Genomic DNA, 21,089 nt, shown 5'->3' with positions numbered 1-21,089 from the left:
AGTAGTTATCAGATGCCATTTACTGTACGTGCTGCTTGGAGGCTGAGAGTTCAAATTCTGACACCAGATCGAGGTCTCCAAGCACTTTCAGACACTGGGCTCCACAGCCTGGTGCTTAAAAAGCACAGACTCCAGATGAACCAAATCTGGATTCACTTACTGTGACAGAGTAGACCCTTCCCAGGACAGACCCTCCCCATATACTTTGCTTTAGCTCCGCTCTGAAGTCCCTAGATAATAGTAACCGATGCACATTTCCTGAGTTGTTTTACAGATGCTAAAACTCCCACCAAATTAGATGTTAACTATCAATACTAGTTATCTAGTTATCAATACTAGATAATCATGAGCACACAGCCCCCCTGGCTTCTCAGAGCCTAAGGCCTGGTAACATTAATGCCTGTGATGCCACCATCTGATTGGCTGATACTTTACCATCAATCAGAGCATTGTGCACAAGTGCATCACATACCCTGTGGTCGCCCTCCCTCTCTTGGCCTTTAGAAATGCTTTCCTGAAACCTCTCTGGGAGCTTGGGTGTTTTGGGCTCTAGCTCTCATGGACTCCCTGTGTGCTGCCGTGCAATAAGCATTGCATTTTCCTTCCCCACAACCAGCAGCTGGTGTCAGTAGGTCGGTTTTATTTTGGGTGGGCGAGTGGACCTAAGTTTGGTTCAGTAACGTTATTACCCATGTGACTCTGGGAAAATTACTAACCTAATATTTTGTGGCTCCATTGCATAATCTGGAAAAAAAAAAAGCTGTCATATTGATAATACCTATTTCTTAGGGATTTGGGGAAGGTTACTTCATATGGCCACCTCATATGAAGAGTTGATTCATTGGAAAAGACTCTGATGCTGGGAGGGATTGGGGGCAGGAGCAGAAGGGGATGACAGAGGATGAGATGGCTGGATGGCATCACTGACTCGATGGACGTGAGTCTGAGTGAACTCCGGGAGTTGGTGATGAACAGGGAGGCCTGGCGTGCCGCGATTCATGAGGTCGCAAAGAGTTGGACACGACTGAGCGACTGAACTGAACTGAACTGAACTGATATGAGTTAATGGGCTTCCCCGGTGGGGCTATTCGTAAAGAACCTGCCTGCCAATGCCGGAGATGTAAGAGACACAGGTTTGATCCCTGGGTTGGAAAGATCCCCTGGAGGAGATCATGGTAACCCAATCCAGTATTCTTGTCTGGAGAATCCCACGGACAGAGGAAACTGCAGGGTTACAGTCCATAGGTTTGCAGATTCTGAACGATTGAAGCGACTTAGCACCCACGCATATGAGTTAATATCTGAAACAGTGCCTCACAGATAGTAGGTTCTCAATACATTGGTTGTGAATTTTTAAAACAACTTTCTCAAAAAGGTACTACTATCCTCCCTACTTTAGAGGTCAGGAAACTGAGACTCAGTGAAATTGATTTGTTAGTCCAAAGTCACAAAAGGTGGAACTGCAACTCAAATCCCAGGTCCATCCTGCACATTAGCCCAATGCTCTTAGTTACTGCCTAGCAATGTTTCACCAAACAACAGAGGCTCAGCAAAGTTACATGACTGGCCCAAGGTCACACTGCTGGTAGGTGGCAAAGCTGGATTTTAAGCCTCATTATATGTGTTGTAAAGGTGGGCTGTCACTGACTCACCACTGGGAGTTACAGAAACCCAGGCCAGAAGCCCCAGAAATTCTTGCCAGATCAAACTCCATCGTTTAATTTCTGATATCTCTCTCTGGGGTATCATCAACTGAAGCAAATGGACACCATCATGGACACTGAGGGACAAGGTGATCACCCATGTAAGATGTAAAGAGTCCATTCTCTCTGGAAGGGTCAGCAGCTGAGCCTGCTTTTGGCTTGCCTGAATCAGATGTACACAGGCACCTCACGTTTTCCCAAATGCATTATCCAGTGGGATAAATGGTGCATAAATGAGCAATATTTTCTGAGCCCTCCTGATAAACTGTAACTCAAGAGAATGGTTGTGAGAGCAAGGGCATGAGGCAGGGCTGTCTCTTCTGCAATGAAGAAAGAAACTTAGAGAGTCAATCGGGTACCTGCTACTTGCCCAGCACTGAGCCAGGCAATTTCACGTATTATGCTGGCTCAAGCTCACCAGTGCCATATGAATCCCTGAGCCCATTACAGAGATGTGGAAACTGAGTCCAAGAGTCAATAAACCCTGCTCCGGACCACAGAGCTAGACCCTTTTCTGCCTCATCCTGTTGGAGTTCATGCTGCTTTTCAAAGTCAACTTTTAGAAACCTTGAAATCCCTGAAGGTGAAAAGTCAAACCCTTGGGAAATCACATTTCTCATAAGGAAGACCCAAGAAAAGCAGCCTTTGCTGGGGCCATGTGGCTAAGGGCCAAATTGAAGCTGAGAAAGAAGGGATCCTGAGTGATAGCTCTGACTTCAGACTTGCCAAATGGGTTTAAGACAGGGATTTTTCTGTTTCTGGACCTGTACCATGAAAGGGCTTTGCTAATACAAATGCTCTCATTGATTACATCCAGCTTTGCTGGTGCTTAATATGTCAAGTATACAGTGATGATAAAGCGGGCATGATACCTGCCTGGCAACAGACCACGAGTTCCTTGAGGGACACACATGAATTTCCCACTTAAAAAAAATTTAGTTATTTACTTGTTTATTATTTTTGGCAGCTCTAGGTCTTCATTGTTGCACACGGAATTTCTGCAGTTGCAACAAGCAGGGACTCCTTTCCATTTGTGGGACACGGGCTTTTCACTGCGGTGGCGTCTCTTGTTGTGAACCTCAGGCTCTAGGTGCACAGGCTTAATTGTCCCGTGGTGTGTGGAATCTTCCCAGACCAGGGGTCGAACATGTGTCCCCTGCATGGGCAGGCAGATTCCCAGCCACTGGACCGCCAAGGAAGTCTGAGTTTCCCATTTTTGTAAAGTGACCTGTGGCTCAAGATGCGGCATCTCTGTTGTGGGCAGAAGTCTCTTTTCAGAGAAAATTGCACCTGCCTCCAAGAGAGAGAAGGGGCTGACAGAAAAAGTGTGGGTAGGGGGAGGAGAGGGGGTAGAGAGGAGAAGGGAAGGATGAAGGTGATTAGAAAGGAGAAGAAAGAGAAAGAAAGACAAGAGAAAGGGAAGGAGTGGGGAAGGAGGAGGAGGAGGAGCCTAGGCGGTGAGGAAAGGCAAAGAATGTAACTAACTGGAGAATAAAGAGGAAAGCGTTCCAGGTTTGAATGACACGCAACCCCATGGTGGGAGACAAGAGCATACCCAGACCTCAGGAATATTTGTGGTTTCAAAGTTAGGGCCAGGCAGATACAGATATGTTAGGATTTATGAAAGAAAAGACAGAAAACCATTTCATTAATTTGGCCACTTCTTGTGCCAACTCTGTGCTGAGATCAAGAGAGAAAATGAAGAGTGAGATCTCGTCCTGAAGAAGTCTTCATCTTCTAAAATAGCAAAGACAGCCTATTGCTGTGTTGGATTGCGGAGGCCAATCCTTGTGTCTTGGGATACACAGAGGTTCACGAGTTTCAGAGAGGGGAATCATTGACGGAGGGTTGACTTGATTCCAGAGTCCACGATCACCTTCTTTAGAAGCTCATCAGCGGGTGGTCGTCCTGACAAAGGCAGGTGACCCACTGTTCAACATTGGGGTTCCATCTCTGAACCACAACTCGCTTTGAGCAACATGTTTCATGTCTTTGATCCTCAGTTTCATCATCTGTCAAATGGGTGTAATAACACCTCTTCCTCATTCACAGGAAAAGGTGCCCAGCACAGCACAAATATTGGTCAGTGTCCCCCCTTGTTATTACTGCTAGTGTAACGTAGCACATGGTAGATGCCAACAAATCTGTGTGTTGCATGAGTGAAGGAGACGAGTCCGCTTAAATTCTGAATCTAAACACCTATAATCGGTTGCCTAATACATATGTTGTTGTTTAGTCGCTAAGTTGTGGCTGACTCTGCAACCCCATGGACTGTAGCCTGCCAGGCTCCCCTGTCCATGGGATCTCCCAGGCAAGCAAATTGGAGTGGGTTACCATTTCCTTCTTCAGGGGATCTTCTTGATCCAGGGATCAAACCTGCATCTCCTGCATTGCAGGTGGATTCTTCACCACTGAGCCACCTGGGAAGACTCCATAATACATATCAGTTCAGTTCAGTTCAGTCGCTCCGTTGTGTCCAACTCTTTGTGACCCCATGAAATGCAGCATGTCAGGCCTCCCTGTCCATCACCAACTCCCAGAGTTCACTCAAACTCACGTCCATCGAGCCAGTGATGCCATCCAGCCATCTCATCCTCTGTCATCCCCTTCTCCTCCTGCCCCCAATCCCTCCCAGCATCAGAGTCTTTTCCATCTGTATATGATGACCTTGATTCACAGAAACTGACTTCTTCAATGGGCATTAATACGACCCATTCTGAGAGCACCGAAAAGCTTCTGTTTGGCATAGAATCCAGGGAATTTCTAGAAATCTCATTTGCTGTGCCATCCCAGGGTGCCCAAGCACTTGGGAAGCTTCAGTGATAGACAGAGCTTGGCCACTTTATAGCGCCCATGCCTCAAACTGAATGAATCACAGGCTTGCTTTTATTTCTCCTTGTCATCTCTGGCTTCTCCCAGTTCGCCCACTGGGCTTCAGCATCAACAGACCACGATATGACAGAAGCTGAATCGCTCATATGGCCTGATTTCAGAAAACATATATGGACAAAAAGCAACTAAGAAGTCAACAATCCCTTAAAATGAATTTGTGACAGAGTCTTCACTGAATCTACATTTTTTAAATTGGCTATGTGCGTGCCTGTGGGATTTTTAGATTAAGTTGCCACTTATTGATTAAGTGTTTGGTATCTCTAGGGATGTGAGGGTCCTGTGCAATAATTCCCGAGCCCACAGGTTGGGAAGCAGGGCTCTAAAACCTAAGCCTGTGCTTACTGACAACCTCAGCTCCATCAGCGTCGTCTTATCTACAAGGCTCCCTCCAATCCTTCCTCTTTCGTCAGTGGCCCACCTCACTCCAGAGATTCGAAAGCAAGATGCTTCCTGATTTTAAAGGAACAGGATTATGGCTCACTTCACCTGCCCCTGACTGGGGACTCCACCCAGAATGTACTTCTCTGATACTTTACTCACACACATTCAAAGAGTGCCCCGCCGCAGAACCTCACACACCAACTTCTATCAGCTATTTTATTGTAGCTTCTTTCCTCCGGGCTCAGCATTTCCAAGGGCAGGTGCCACAATTAACTGATGATTACAGAGATGTCAGCATTGTCTGTCCGGGCACCGTGTGCTCATGATTTAACAGACGGTGACAGGAGAGGGCTCCTTTCGGGAAGGCGGCATTCCAGCTCTCTGCACCTCACACTGCGCTCCCAGCTGTGTGTCAGCTCAGCACTGCCTTGGGGATTCTGCCAGCCCTGCTTCCTTCTCACCAGAGTCCTGCGTCTGAGCCAAGCCCTGCTTGCTCCGGCTGAGTCTGGCTCTCTCACCCTTATTTATGCACGTCTTAACCCTCCTCCCTGGCTCTCTTCCTGGCTCTGCCATCCTCACCCTAAAGGACTTTGGGCTGAGACTTCCCTGGCAGTCCAGTGGTTAAGACTCCACACTTTCAATGCAGGGATGCTGGGGATGTAGGTTCTATCCCCGGTCTGGGAAATCAGATTCCACATGCTGCATGGCGTGGCCAAATAAATAAATAAATGATAAAAATAAACACAGGACTTTGGGAAACCTATTTAATCACCCCCAGTCTCAGTTTCCTCAGATGATGAGGATCCCAAGCAAGATATCTCAGAACATGTCAGGTCGAAAGGGCTGGTGCTTATGATACTGCAGTAGAATGAGTGTTTGTGCCCTGCCCAAATCACATGTTAAGTCCTAACACCCATTGGGATGGAATTAGGCGGTGTGGCCTTTGAGAGGGGATTAGGTCATAGGGTGGTGCTCTCATGAATAGGATTAGCACCCTTGTGAAAGAGAGCCCAGAAAGCTCCCTCCCTACTTCTGCCAGGTAAGTACATAGTGAAAAGATAGCCCTCTCTGAACCTGGAAACAGGTCCTCAGCAGACAGTGAATCTGCCAACACCTTGATCTTGAAATTCCTAGCCTTCAGAACTGTAAGAAATAAATGCTTAAGCCACCCAGTCCATGGTACTTTTGTTACAGCAGCCCAAAAAATGAAGGCTCAGCACAGTGCCTGGAAGGAATTAACTGATCAGTACAAGTGTTAATTACTGTTGCTCTATTTATGAACCCTGTTTATTCACTGTGCATTCACAGAGGATGCCATCCCTGGGACTTGTGCTGGTGGTGAGGTTATTCCACGTTTACCTCAGGTGCACCTTAAAACAAACTTTGTTTCTGTAAATAATTTGTACATGTCTCTTCCTTGCTGATGCAAGGAACCTGATCAGCTAGAGGGATAAGGCTCAGTCAAAGCACTCGATGTTTTATTGGTGGAAATGTTGCTCAGGTCAACTCATGCCTGGCCATGGACATTTGTAAATAACTCGATCAAGATAGAAGCATCCATCCATACTTGACAGGTGTGAATTGTGCTGGGAAGAAGAGTGCTTCATCACACGGCCAGGCACCAGCTCCAGTGTTGAAGGAAACTCTTCTCTGGGATGAGAGACTGCAGCCCAGGAACCCTTTTTCTCTATGTGTGGCCAGAACAGCAGGACCTCCTGTCCTACAAACTGCCCAGGTAAGAACCTTCCACGAATGTCCTTCAGATATGTCCTTCATAAAGTTGCATCCCCAAATCAAGATCTCTAGCTTCAACGATGCACAGCACAATCACTAATTAATCAGTGCACCCTACCAGGCCTGTACTTAGACCCGACTTTCACAACTTGGGGTGCATGAAATACTAAACAGATTTTCAAACCCATCCATCCGATCATATAACAGATGGAGAAATGACAGATAGGAAAGAAGATCAGTGCACACCTAGAAAGATATACACAAACACACACACAATGCCTCAAAGATTCTAATATTAGATCACCAGATATTCATGTATACCCATCCCTTACAGAGTGTTTCCCTCTGTTTCTTTCTCTCTCCCCGCCACCCCCCACACACCCCTGCTTTTCCCATTACTGGTTCCTTCTCATTATTCAACTCTTGGCTCAAACATCCCCAACTCAGAGGGCAATCCCCTTACCCAGGCACCATCTAAATCACTCTGCTTCACACTGGTCTCTTTTGTTCACTTCCTAGGGCTCCTTGTTATCTGACATTATCTTGTTTATGTGTTCATTTTCTTGTGCTTGGTCTGTCTGTGCTAAAGGAAAGTGAAATGAAAATCACTCAGTCATGTCTGACTCTTTTTGACCCCATGGACTGTACAGTCCATGGAATTCTCCAGGCCAGAATACTGGAGTGGGTAGCCTTTCCCTTCTCCAGGGGAATCTTCCCATCCATGGGTTGACCAGGTCTCCTGCATTTCAGGGGGATTCTTAACTAGCAAGCTCCAAAGAAGGAAGACAGTCTGGCACTCGTGTATATTGCTGAATCACTCAGCATCTCACTTAGTGCCTAGAATTGAGACATGGGTCACAATAAATATTTGCCCAAGAACTGGAAGAGATAAAGGAAGGAAGGAAAAGACAGAGCCCAGCTGGAAAGATGAGAAGGGAGAATAAAGGAAAAGAAGAAGGAAGAAAGGGAGGGAGGTTCAGAGAGAGGGAGGCAGAAAGGATGGGAGTAAGAATGGAGAGTTGGCTTCTTGTCATCATTCAGGTCTTACATTAAATGCATGACTTTGGGCTATTGTGAAAGCCATGAGTCACATGGAAATATTTAAATGTAAATTAATTAAAATTAAATTGAATTAAAGATTTAATTTCTCAGGGACAGTAGCTATATCTCAAGTGCTCAATAGCTACAAATGGCCAATAACTACCGTGTTGGAAGTACAGCTCTAGTACATTCCATCATCACCTAATGTTCTATTGGATGACGCAGGTCTGGTCCATCAGCTATAATTTTTGTGACATCACACAGCACATAAAATTCATCTCTCAGAGAGGCTCTCTCTGATCATTCTACCAAAAGTCATGCCTGCTCCAAGTCACTCTCTATCCCATTGTTCTGCTTTCTCTTCTTCTTCACACTTTGTGGCGTTGGTCAAGATTTGGAATTATCCACTTTACTTGTTATTGGTTCACATGATTTCTGATGCCTTTCTATCTGAAATTGAACTCTTCAATGGCAGAACTTTGTCTTGTTCACTAGGTATTATATCTATCTTTAATAAAGCATGGTATATAATAGGTACTTAATAAATAACAGGAAATAAATGGATGGCCCCTCTGAATGGGCACATTCGCATTCTTACACCCTATACACTCATTTCATGCATCCACACAGCGGGACAAGGGAGGTGAAGTAAGGGCTAAGTTGGTGGCAGGTGGGCCTCCATCTCTTCACCACTAGTTGATGTGTCCATGCTTTTCTGCTCAGTAGCGTCTGACCCTTTGTGATCCCACGGACTATAACTCGCCAGGCTCCTCTGTCTGTTGGATTTTGCAGGCAAGAATACTGGAGTGGGTTGCCATTTCCTCCTCCATGGATCTTCCCAATCCAGGGATCAAACCCTTGTCTCTTGCATCTCCCACATCGCCTGCATTGGCAGGTGGATTCTTTACCACTGAGCCACCCAGGAAAGTGAGAAGGTAGAAAAGGCTGAGTGCTCATACCTGCTCTTGCCTACAGCCCAACCTCCTTCACTGAGGCTCTACACAGCTTGCCAGACTCGTCAGGGGCTGGACTCAAGAGTCCTCACCAGGCTCTAGCACCTGGGGGAGGGAATCTTGGGACGATCCAGGTCCAGGGTGTGGAATCTGTGCTGCTGGCTGGTCAAGGAGGGGCATACACAACGTCACAGCCTTCATTTCATGTCTGATCAATTGCCTACAAACTTCTTCCTCTCATATCTATCTATCATGATCAGGCAGTCATTATATCAATGTGTTAAGATAGCTCCAGTTTTGGAGAATGTTTTCAGGGGGAATAAATATTCCCTTGCTGTTCTCTTTCTATGCACCTACCGAGACCCTCTCATGATAGTCCCAGCAGAGTAAGAGTCTGCTTTTGCTGAAAGATCCCAGCAAAGCACGGCACTGCCCTCAGATGATTGTGAATCTCATCTTCTGCTTGAACTCACTCTGCCTGGTCTACAGAATTTCTGGTCCCACTCTGGAGCTCAGCACACACTTGGTATGCTGCCTGGGGAAACAGGCTTCCCTTTTACTTGTCAACCTCTCTGGATACATTCTTTTTCAAAAATTTTTATTTAGATTTGGGGAATAGACAATTATCAAAGTTGTGATAGATTCAGGTGCACAGCAAAGGGACTTGGGCTTATATATACATGTATCCATTCACTCCCCAACTCCCCTCACATCCAGGCTGCCACATAACATTGAGCAGATTTCCATGTCCTATATAGTAGATCCTTGATGGTTGTCCATTTTAAATGTAGCCATGTGTACATGTCCATTCCAAACTTCCTAATTATCCCTTCCCTATAAGTTCTTCTATTTTTAAATAATTGTATTTATTTATTTTTGGCCGTCTGGGTCTTCGTTGTGGCGCGAGCTTTTCCCTAGTTGTGTCAGGCAGGGGCTACTTTCTAGCTGCGGTACACAGGCTTCTTTCTGTGGCGGCCTCTCCTGTTGTGGAGCTTAGGCTCCAGGGCATGTAGATTTCAGTAGTTGCGGCTCCTGAGCTCTAGAGCACAGGCTCAGTAGCTGTTCCACACGGAATTAGTTGTTCCACGGCATGTGGGATCTTCCCAGACCAGAGATCAAATTCATGTCTGCTGCACTGGCAGGCAGATTCTTTACCACTGAGCCACCAGGGAAGCCCCCCATATGTTGTTGTGAAAGTATTAGTTGCTTGGTCCTGTCTGACTCTTTGTGACCCTGTGGACAGTAGCCCGCCAGGCTCCTCTGTCCATGGAATTCTCCAGGCAAGAATACTGGAGTGGGTAGCCATTCCCTTCTCTGGGGATCTTCCAGACTCAGGGATCGAACCCAGGTCTCCTGCACGGCAGGCAGATTTTTTACCATCTGAGCCACCAGATAATAAGTTGCAAACCAGGGTGCCTTGAGCTGGGATATGTATGCTACTCGGATTCCAAGGGAATCAAATGTTTCCCTGTTCAGACCCAAATGGCTGACTTGAGAAATATTAACACCATTGCCTCCTTTCTGGATAGATGCTTTCCACCCCCTAGAGCTCCCCATCTGCCTGCAGCCACGCCTGACCCTCTTGCCTCATTCGTCTCATAGCTTAGCGCTCCTGCACAGAGCCCTGTTCCTCAGGTGGGCATGTACACACACGGGAGTGTGCTGACACGAACAGCATGCCACCCTCCGTAGCATTCTAAAATGTGGGCTTTCTACTCAAGAATGCTTCTTGCGATTGTCCTTTATCAGTTCACATCCCATTTTTCAATGGATGTTGCTTTCTGTAGCATATGCAAACCACAACATGCAAACCAAATATGTTTACATAGCCATTTCCCTGTACAGGGTCTTGGATTTTCATCACTTTTCCACAACAACAAATAAGGCTAAAGTGAGTACCCCTGCACATGCCTCTCTTGGATGTTCTTGTTTATTTTCCTAACAACAGCCCTACAGAAGTTGGATTGTTGGGTCATGGGAGTTTGAATCTAAAGGTCTTCATAGATACTGGTACATTGCCTTCCATAATGGTCATGTCAAATCATGCTTTCACATTATGTGTAAAGGCTTCCCTGATAGCTAAGTGGTAAACAGTCTGTTTGCAGTGCAGGAGATGCAGATTTGATCCCTGGGCTGGGAGGATCTCCTGGAGAAGGAGTTGGCAACCCACTCCAGTATTCTTGCCTGGAGTATCCCATGGATGAGGAGCCTGGTGGGCTACAGTCCATACAGTCATACTGTTTGGTCATACACAAACTGTGTAAGAGTACCCTGTCCCCTCACCTAATTTCCAATTCATTTTCACAAAAAGGGAAACTGAAAATGAATGTTTTTGGATTAAAGCTCAGGGGTTCATTTTTTTCCTTTTGTATGTGTCCAGATTCTAAATACTCCTGATATGCATGCTGACCTTCTTCATTTCCACCACCCTGGTGGTAACCATCCTTCAGGACTCAGCTCACACGTGATGAGACACCTCCCTGCTCTGGACTCAGCTGCCTGCTCTGTTTCTACCATTGGCCCATCACACCATATGGCATGTATGTATTTCCTTGTCTTCTTTATCAGACACTGAGTAACTTGGGGAAAATGCCAAACTAGGCTCCTAGGCTCCCAGGAAAAGATTGACACCCTGCTCTGTCCAGATGCTACAATAGGCCTTTGCCAGGAATGCGTGTGCCCCTGGTGGAACCAGGAACAGGTGGAGTGTCATGTGAACTTTGAGCATTAAGGAATATTGATGGGAAAAGAATTATTTGCAGGACGAATGTGATTGGATATAAGTGAGCAGAAACAGGACTTCCCTGGTGGCTCAGATGGTAAAGCATCCGCCTGCAATGCAGGACACCCAGGTTTGATCCTTGGGTCGGGAAGATCCCCTGGGAGCTCAGCAGGTAAAGAATCTGTCTGCAATGCAGGAGACCCCAGTTTGATTCCTGGGTTAGAAGATCACCTGGAGAAGGGATAGGCTACCCACTCCAGTGTAGAAATGTCGTATATATATATATATATATATATATATATATATATATATATATGGGAAGTAAAGAAACAAAGCATGCAGCTCTCTGGGAGAAACCTGTTCTAAGCACAGGAAACAGCACAGAGGTCCTGGGGTAGGAGTGTTCTTGGTGTGCACACAGTCAAGGTGGAGGCCAGTGGGGCTGGAGACCACAGCAGAAGATGAGATCAGAGAGGGAATGGGAGGTCCAATGATGAAATTTCATTCTAAGTGTGACAGTAAGTCCTTGAAGTTTTTTATGCAGAAGTATCATGATCTGACGGAGAAGGCAATGGCACCCCACTCCAGTACTCTTGCCTGGAAACTCCCATGGATGGAGGAGCCTGGTAGGCTGCAGTCCATGAGGTCGCTAAGAGTCGGACACGACTGAGCGACTTCACTTTCACTTTTTCACTTTCCTGCATTGGAGAAGGAAATGGCAACCCACTCCAGTGTTCTTGCCTGGAGAATCCCAGGGACGGGGGAGCCTGGTGGGCTGCCGTCTATTGGGTCACACAGAGTTGGACACGACTGAAGCGACTTAGCTTATCATGATCTGAATTGTAATCTTCCAGGACCACGTGACCCGATACATTGGAAGGGACTAAGCAGGGATACAGAAGCAGGGTAGCTCTGAGGAAGTGATTGCAGCAGGCCAGATAAGAGATGGTGGTGGGAGTGATGCAGTGGGAAGAGTCTGGGCATCCTTGGAAGGAAGAGCTAATAGAATTTTGTCGATGGATGATATTTGGATTGTTAGGGGAAGGGAGGTACCAAGGTGACTTCAAGTCAACAGTCCTAAACAAAAACTGAGAGAAGATTTGGGTATGGAGTGGGGGGAGATCAGGAGCTCTGCTTCAGATATGTTATCCTCGAGATGCTTTGTAGACATCCAGATGGAAATGTCAGGTAGGCAGTGAGTCCAGAAGAGATGGGGAGAAACATTTAAAAGTTGCCATATACAGATGGTATACACTAAAGTATATACAGAGATGAGAAAAAGTCCAAGACTGCCTTGGGACATTTCTACACTGACCTCACAGGTTGCGGGTGTGGGAAGATGGACATGCCAGGAGATAAGCCTGCGAGGTGTCTTCAAAGGGACAGGGCATTTCTCCTCCAGTTCTCCACCAATTTTTGCCTCCCAGAACTGTGATCCACTGCCAGGGTACCAGCACCATGCCCAGTTGCTCCCTCCCCTCTCTTCCTCCACCCTGAAACGAATTACTAGCACCAGTTAATGTTTGCTCTGGCTCATAAATGCATAATGCCTACCACACAAACCTCAACTGCCTGTAATTGAGACTCATGCACATGCAGAAAAGATTGTGTGCGTGGAAGATATAAATGATGCTGTCGCCTGAGGTTGCTGCAGGAAACAGGGCCACTGACATGGAAATTGCATTCTGCATTTACTACCTAAACAGCCTGCCTCCCTTTGCCACTGCCACCCTGGAAGGTAGAAGGAATTAGTTGTAAATATTTTACAGTTGGTAATTTGTGGGAGTAAATCACAGTTCGTTTTGCCAGAGAGTGAATGGAACAAGCATGAATTTTTTTCCTTTTAGGGGTTATTTGTGATGTCATCGTCCTGATTTCATCCTGCATTTAATTTAGTCCTCAGCATGTTTATGTCTTTGTCATAGGGCTTCCCAGGTGGTGCAGTGGAAAAGAATCCGCCTGCCAATTCAGGAGAGGCAAGAGACGTGGGTTTGGTCCTTGGATCGGGAAGATCCCTTGAAGTAGGAAATGGCAACCCATTTCAGTATTCCTGCCTGGAGAATTTCATGGACAGAGGACTCTGGTGGACTACAATCCATGGGGTTGCAGAGAGTCAGATACAACTGGGCGTGTGTGCGCACACATGCACACACGTGCACACACACATAGTGTGAGTTATTGTGTTTCTTTTGTATGGGCAGGAGGGGTAAGGTAGGGGTGGGGTCGGGAAAGGAAGCAGGATTTCTCTTAGTGCACCAAGACTGAGGCCCACTGGGTACCAATGCTCATCACCCAGCAATTTATTCATTCATTTACTAAGCAATTTCTCATTGATAACTAGATGGTCTGCTAAGTCCTAGAAGATGAAGATCAATATTATTGGTCCCTGTCATCAAGGAGTTCACAGTCTATTTGGGAAATCCCTGATAATAACTAAAACTTACTCATACCAACAAATGTTCAGTATTATTATTTATTGAGATCTTACTGTAAGTTCCAAGTGCTTTACAAGATTAAACCCATTTCACCCTTACAACAATCCTCTGGAGTGAAAATTACTTTTATCCCTGTTTTACAGATAAGAAAAGTGAGGCTCCAGACAGTTCAATGACTGGTCGGAGGTCACACAATGAGCAGGATTCCAACAAGGCAGCTCCCTTAACCCCATCAATGTTTCCATTTCATATGTAAACAAGTAAGAAGAGGAGGTTAATTATGATTAAGCATCTATTTCATTTGCTTTATGATGTAGGTCTGTGCTTGGTGATTTCTACAACAAATTATTTAATTTTTAATTCTGGAAAATAAGCTCTATGATTTTATCCATTTTACTAAAAAATGAGGCTCAGAGAGTAACCCCCAAATATATCCAAACAACATGCCACCAGGCTGAGATTTGAAGCCAGAACTTTCTGACTCTACACTAGGCTCTTTTCATTCTTCCGTGGGATGAGGGCTGCTGTAGACAAAGATCTATTCAAGGCACCATGGAGCAGGGAATAACTAACCCGTGAGAGTTTGGGGGGATGGTGAAGAGAGGTGACCTAGTCTAAACTGTGAAGACAAAAAAGAACATTTTAGATAATCAAGGGCTGTAATGGCAAAAGCAGCAGTGACAAGCAGGAGAGCAGCACTGAAGTGAAATATACTTGCTGGCTTTCTTTGCCTAAGTTCTTGCACACAGGGCACTTCAAATCCTTCTGCCCCCAGCAGAGGAGATGACACAGTGAAGGTTCAGGAGAGAGGCTTGGGAACAGTTCCCAGGAGATCTCTCTCTCCCTCCACATCTGTGCTGGGGGACAAGCACCTGAACAAAGTTATCTGGTATCTGGTTCTATTCTTTTCCGCTTACATTTTTCTTGTTTCTGAGCAGGTCATTGGTCTGGATTTTTACCCAGCCTCACTGTTGTTAACTGTTGTTGTTGCTGTTCAGTCACTCAGTCGTGTTCAACTCTGCGACCCCATGGACTGCAGCACAACAGGCTTCCCTGTCCTTCACCATCTCCTAGAGCTTGCTCAAACTCATGTCCCTTGATCGGTGATGCTATCCAACCATCTTGTCCTCTGTCATCCGCTTCTCCTCTTGTCCTCAATCTTTCCCAGCATCAGGGTCTTTTCCAATGAGTCGGCTGTTTGCATCAGGTGGCCAAAATATTGGAGCTTCAACTTCACCATCAGTCCTTCCAATGACCACTCAGGGTTGATTTCCTTTAGGATGGACTGGTTTGTTGTTAATAATATTCCCAAAATTATCCAAAGGCAGGGGCTGAATGCACTGTCCCTGTTCTAAACAGAGTCTTGGTCTGAGTTTCATGATCATGAATGAAGCCCCTTCGGGTTATTTAAACTTCACACCCTTCAACGTTCAACTCTTGCTTTTCCTTCAAGTTATATGTATACTTTTTGGTTCATCATTTAGAACACTTATTTTCAACAGGAAAAGCTTCTGGCTAGCTATCATAAATAGGGAATTTATTCAAAGTGTGTATGAGGTGATTCATAAGGAATAGCTTGTGAATAGGCTTGGAAATGGTAGGAAATGGGGAAAATTGGGAACACAGGCTATAGGACCTGATCTATAGTTTTTTTTTGTTGTTGTTGTTTTTTAAGGCATCACCATAGGCTTGGGACAGATTCAACTGTCTCCCTTTCTCCATTTGATTCTTCTTTTGTTCCTTATTTATCTCCTTTCCTTCTTCAAAACAAAAATCTTCTTTTTAGGCTTCACCAAAGAGCCCCTGGGATTTTAGTTCCTTGACTAGGAATCAAACCCCAGTCCCTTGTCAATGAAAGCCCCGAGGCCTAACCACTGAACAGCCAGGGACTTCCCTTGTTCTTTCTCTTCCTCTTCTTCTCCTTTTACATACCAACCCACTAAAGATCCAAAGTCCTGGTAGAAAACATCTGATGGCTCCAGTTTATCATTCAAATGAGTGACAGTCCCAAACTACATACAATGCAATAGAGGCAATTCTCTGAGTGCAACCTGGGATGCCTTAAAGCATAAGACAAGGTCAGAGGTAGGATCTGAATAGGGTTACAGAATAAGCCTGGTTGTAAGCCACATAGAGAAAGGTAGAGGAAACAGACCTTGCAAAATTCTGGGGTGAACGTGTGTCTGGTGTGCTCAAGGAGGGAGGGGGCAGAGTGACTAAAAAGAAGTGTGAGATTGAAAGAGTGGGAGAGGATCAGGGCAGGAAAGCAGGGAGGTCCAGATAATGTAGAGCCTTAAGGCCTTTGTAATATCTTTGGATTTTGAGTAAGCGAGGAGCCTGGACCTTGGACTGCAAAGAGATCAAACCAATCAACCCTAAAGGAAATCAGTCCTGAATATTCACTGGAAGAACTGATGCTGAAGTTGAAACTCCAATACTTTGGCCACCTGATGTGAAGAACTGACTCACTGGAAAAGACCCCAATGCTGGGAAAGACTGAAGGCAGGAGGAGAAGGGGGTGACAGAGGATGAGATGGTTGGATGGCATCACTGACTTGATGGACAGGAGTTTGAGCAAGCTCTGGGAGTTGATGATGGACAGGGAAGGCTGGTGCGCTGCAGTCCAAAGTCAGACATAACTGAGCAACTGAACTGACCTGGACTGAACTGAGGAGCCTGGAGGAGGGCACGGCAACCCACTCCAGTGTTCTTGCCTGGAGAATCCTGTGGACAGAGGAGCCTGGTTGGCTACAGTCCACAGAGTCACAAAGAGCTGGACATGACCGAGGCGACTTAGCACACATGCACGCAAGCAGGGGCCAGTAGATGGCTTTGAGGAGGAGAAGGACTTGGTCAGCCTTACACATTGGGAAGATCATGGGGATTCCTGTGTTGGGAAGAGGTTCTGGGGGTAAGTACTGAAGGAAGACCAATTAAGAGGCTACGGAAATCATCACAGTGAAAGTCGATAGAGGCTTGGGCAAAAGAGTTGTAAAGACATGTGGCAACAACATCAGCCTTTGCTTATAGATTGAATTGAAGGCATGCAAGAAAGAGAAGAACCAAGGATGACTCTAAGATTCTTGTCCTAAATAAAAGGAAGAGCAGAGCCAAGGTTTTCTGAAAAGAGGAAGAAGACTCAAGAGGAGTGGAGTTTGAAGAGTTGAAAAACAAAGAATTTGCTTTTAGACATGTTAATTTTGTAGTGCTTCTTAGATATCCAAGTGAGAATGTTGAAGAGGCAGTTGGATTTATAAACCAAGAATTAATATGTCTGGATTGAGAGCTGTCGGGTGAAAACCAGGATACAGGAAATGCTTAAAGCTTTGAAAGTGGCTGAACTCATAAAAGGAGTGGTGAAAACAGAGAGAAGTTCTGAGAACGGAGTCCTGGGTTCTCCATGAGCCCCGACTGAGCTTTCAAAAGAAGAGATCAGCTAATTCTTTAACAAGTGCTCCCAGCCCCCAAAACAGTCATGTTTCAGTCATTTAATAGAGTCAAAAGAGTGAGGCTAAGGAGACTTCATCTTACTGGCATATTGACCTTTGTCAACCAAGTCAATCACGACCACCATTAAACCTGGAGACATGTAGAGACTGGAATGGGTTGGTGAGAGAAAGTCTGGGTTCTCAGGCTTTCATGAAGACAGTCTGGTCCCTGACATATTTAGGGAGGGTGACTAATTGGTTACAGTTAGGGTACCAGAAGAAGGGACACCTTCATACAAGATAATGCTTAGGTCTACAGTTGGTTTAACAGAAGCCAGTTCATCTAAATCAACTTCTCTTAATGAGCAACCCACCTAGTGGTCAGGTCATAAAACTCATACTTCCTTTGAGGAGTTCTAAATCTAGTCAAACATATTAAAAAAAAAACTAAAAAAAAAACCCAAAACCCTCATTAACAGCACTTTAAGGTCTAAATGATATGTTTAAAAGCATTCCAATTTAGCTTTGTGTTTGTAGTGTATGTTTGTGTGTGTATGTATTTATCAGATTTGCACATTTTATGAAAGTTGGGCTTTCTCTCTATTGGTGTGGGCACTGTATTATATTTTATCTATTTTCAAATACTTTATGTAGCTTTTAGTGACACTGATAAAAACTCAATTTTTAAAATTTGGTTTCCAGGGGTAAAGAGTATAGGATACACAAATGGATGTAGAACACGCAAAGGTATTGAATTTTAAAGGATATGGTCATTAGGTGAACTTATTGTTTGATAAAATAGCATTAGATTAATAGAGCTTGGAAGGTTTGGGTTAATCATGTACCAAAAATCTCATTCATGGAGATCAAATAAAGTAGCCAGACAGACTCTTTGAAGGAATAAAGTCAATGTATTTACAGAGATGACATCTGGAGATATAGGAGATAGGGTAGGTAGATAAGAACTTCCCAACCAAGATGGCAAATGTAACTCCTGTCTATCTATCCAATGAAGCCAATGGCGGGGGGAGATTATGCTCCATTACAGCTCTCGTGGCAATTTCAATGACAGCCAGAGTGGGATCTTTTTCTTAGAGAAGAACTGTAATTTCTGAGAAGAAAACTGAGGTGGAATCACATAGATCTAAGTTCAAATCTAGATCCTATGACATATTAACGGTAACGGTGGTGTGTTCTCTTGCAGTTTATGTCTTGGGCCTCAGTGTCTTCACTGATGATAGTGATGACCAGATTTCTTTGCTATTGTGAGGATTAAACAAGGCAATTATGTAACAACAGCCAACTTTGGGTGGCAGAGTTAGGCTAGCTACTGCCCCAAACTCATTTTCTCTTTCTTCTGGGCAGATAACTAGGGCGCACTTCTCAGCTTCCCTGACAGTTAACTGTGGTCATGTGATTGAGTTCTGGCCAAGAGGATATAAGCTCAAGTGATATATTCACTGCCAGGTCTGCCCCATAAAAGTTCCCCACTCATAATGTCCATGGTCTTTCTTCTTCTGCCTGATGGATGTTTGCATCCTAGACTAGTCTTAGCAGCTACAGAGCTTACTTACCGCATCAGAGCCTCTATGAGCCTGAGCTCCTGAATCACTGTGTGGAGGAAACCTTTTCTCCTCTCGCCCAGTAATCTACAATCCCTTGACTGCTGTTGTAAGTATAAAATAAACTCCTATTGTATTAGCCTGTCCAAACAGAAACAGATTCTGACACCTAGTAACAAAGAACAGGAGCAAATGAGCAAAAACCCAGAGACAGTAAATCACCGAACATTATACAACAGAGATGGCAGGTCTACATAACGCATGGCGATTGACGGGTGGAGGTGCGATGTATTTGTTTCGTATGTACCAGATCTTGAATGGGATAATGAGCCTCATGCCGCCCAAGGGAGAGCTGTTTCTAGGAATGGTATTTTGCTTTGCTTGATTTGTTACCATGTGAGGAAACGGATATGAAGAAAATGGTAACAGCAGGGGATAAAGAAAGAAAGAGGAATGGTGGTGGGACCCTCAAGAAACCCAGAGGCTTTTCCCTGCAGCAACACAGAGAATTCAAAGAACCACCATTTGTGAGCCTGGAGGATCAGTGACAAATGCCCCAGCAGGTAGGGAATATCAGAACTCAGGATCCTAGGTGATGATGATGTCAAATACCTTGGAGGCCTTCTTGATAGAAAAATCCTTGCGAGACTGAGCCAAGATTATAGAAACTGGATTTTTGCATGACTTTAGGCTTTCAAGTGTCATAGGCCAGTTTCAGAATTGTTATATTGACCCATTCACCCTGAATTGAACCACTGAATGTAAACTAAGAGTGCTCGTAGATGCAATATGGTTTTGTAGTACACAACTGGTTTTACTTATATCTTTGGAAGAAGGGAACAGATACCCATAAAAGGTAATACTTTCAAAAAAACCCTGGTATTGTGGTAGAGCCCCTCCAGTAGGGGTCACAGAAGAATCTCTTGCCTGTTGGGAGAATACAATCTTGAGACACATTTCGAAAGGTGATAGAATATCGCAAAAAGGAAAAGGGGCAATCACAGAAAGAATATAGCTTGGGGACTTCCTTCGTGGTCCATTGGTTAAGAATTCACCTTCCAATGCAGAGGATGCAGGTTCAATCCCTGGTTGGGGAACTAAAATCACACATGCCTTGGGGCAACTAAGCCTGGGTGCTGCAACTGCTGAGCCTACACACCACAACTAGAGAGAAGCCAGTGTGCTCTAACAAAGAGCCTGCACACTGTAACAAAAGATCCTGCATGCCACAAGGGAGATCTCACCTGCCACAACTAAGGCTTGAGGAAGCCATAAATTAAGTAATTAAAAAATAATATAGCTTGGTCATTTGGTTATGAAAAAAAGAAAAAAATCTATGAGATCACAAAGTAAAAAGTATATATCCATCTTTCTATCCATCCATGCATGCATCCATCCCCACATCCATTCAATAACCATTAATTGAAGAACTTCAATACCTAAAATGGGCTTCCTTGGTGGCTTAGTCGGTAAAAAAAAAAATCCACCTGAAATGCAGGAGAGTGCCTGCAATGCAGGAAACCTGGGTTCGATCCCTGGGTTGGGAAGATCCCCTGGAGAAGGAAATGGCAACCCATTCCAGTATTCTTGCCTGGGAAATCCATAGACTGAGGAGCCTAATAGGCTGCAGTACATGGGGTTGCAAGAGTCGGACACGACTTAATGACTAAACCATGAATACTTAAATACTATGCATATAAATGAAAAGTATCAGGACAACTAACCAGGAATCCTATGGAAAAGAAGACAGTGGGACATAATGATTAATAATATAAGTAACCAACATAATGCTTCATTTCACCCATATGTTTAAATTCATGCATTTATTCCACAAGTGTTTACTAAGCACCACCCAGATTCTGGGCAGTGTGATGATAGCCACCTTCTTGCCACCATGGAACCTACTCTCCAGAGGTGATAGGGTGCCACGAACACAGGTAAACACATCACAAAATAAAGGACTAACAAATTATAAATTTTAATGAAGGAGGGGTCAGGAAACCTCCCTGCAAAGGTGACACATTTAGGTTGAGATCTAAAGGAAGAGAAATGGGGTCACAAAGAGTCGGACACGACTAAGCGACTGAACTGAACTGAAAGGAAGAGAAAACAAAGCCCAAGAACAGTCAGAGGCAGTAGCATTCCAGGTATAAGGGGTAGCATGTGTTTGGGCCCCGAGTCAAGGATATAAAAAGTAGCCAACTGGCCACAGCATAACCAGTAGGAGAAAGGCTGGAG

The 21,089-nt window shown here is 44.9% G+C and overlaps 1 protein-coding gene and 1 long non-coding RNA gene across 6 annotated transcripts in view; one reads left to right on the top strand and one right to left on the bottom strand.

Moving 5' to 3' along the window:
- HS3ST4 (heparan sulfate-glucosamine 3-sulfotransferase 4) overlaps positions 1-21,089 on the bottom strand; it is a 496,951-nt gene that overhangs the window by 9,136 nt on the left and 466,726 nt on the right. The window lies entirely within an intron of this gene.
- Positions 6,000-21,089, top strand: part of LOC129637841 (uncharacterized) — a 32,998-nt gene continuing 17,908 nt past the window's right edge. The window contains exons 1-4 of one of the 5 annotated variants that reach the window (XR_008707598.1): positions 6,053-6,711; positions 11,085-11,244; positions 13,352-13,596; positions 14,005-14,121. This is a non-coding gene — a long non-coding RNA (uncharacterized LOC129637841). Of the gene's footprint in view, positions 6,016-6,052; positions 6,712-11,084; positions 11,245-13,351; positions 13,597-14,004; positions 14,122-21,089 lie in introns of those variants that run through there. The other 4 variants (XR_008707601.1, XR_008707600.1, XR_008707599.1 and 1 more) reach the window with 4 other exon arrangements.

Source organism: Bubalus kerabau, chromosome 23 (genome assembly GCF_029407905.1).
Source record: "Bubalus kerabau isolate K-KA32 ecotype Philippines breed swamp buffalo chromosome 23, PCC_UOA_SB_1v2, whole genome shotgun sequence".
Lineage (NCBI taxonomy): Eukaryota > Metazoa > Chordata > Mammalia > Artiodactyla > Bovidae > Bubalus > Bubalus kerabau.
Note: the sequence above shows the minus strand (reverse complement) of the source record. Positions and strands in the feature narration are given on the sequence as shown.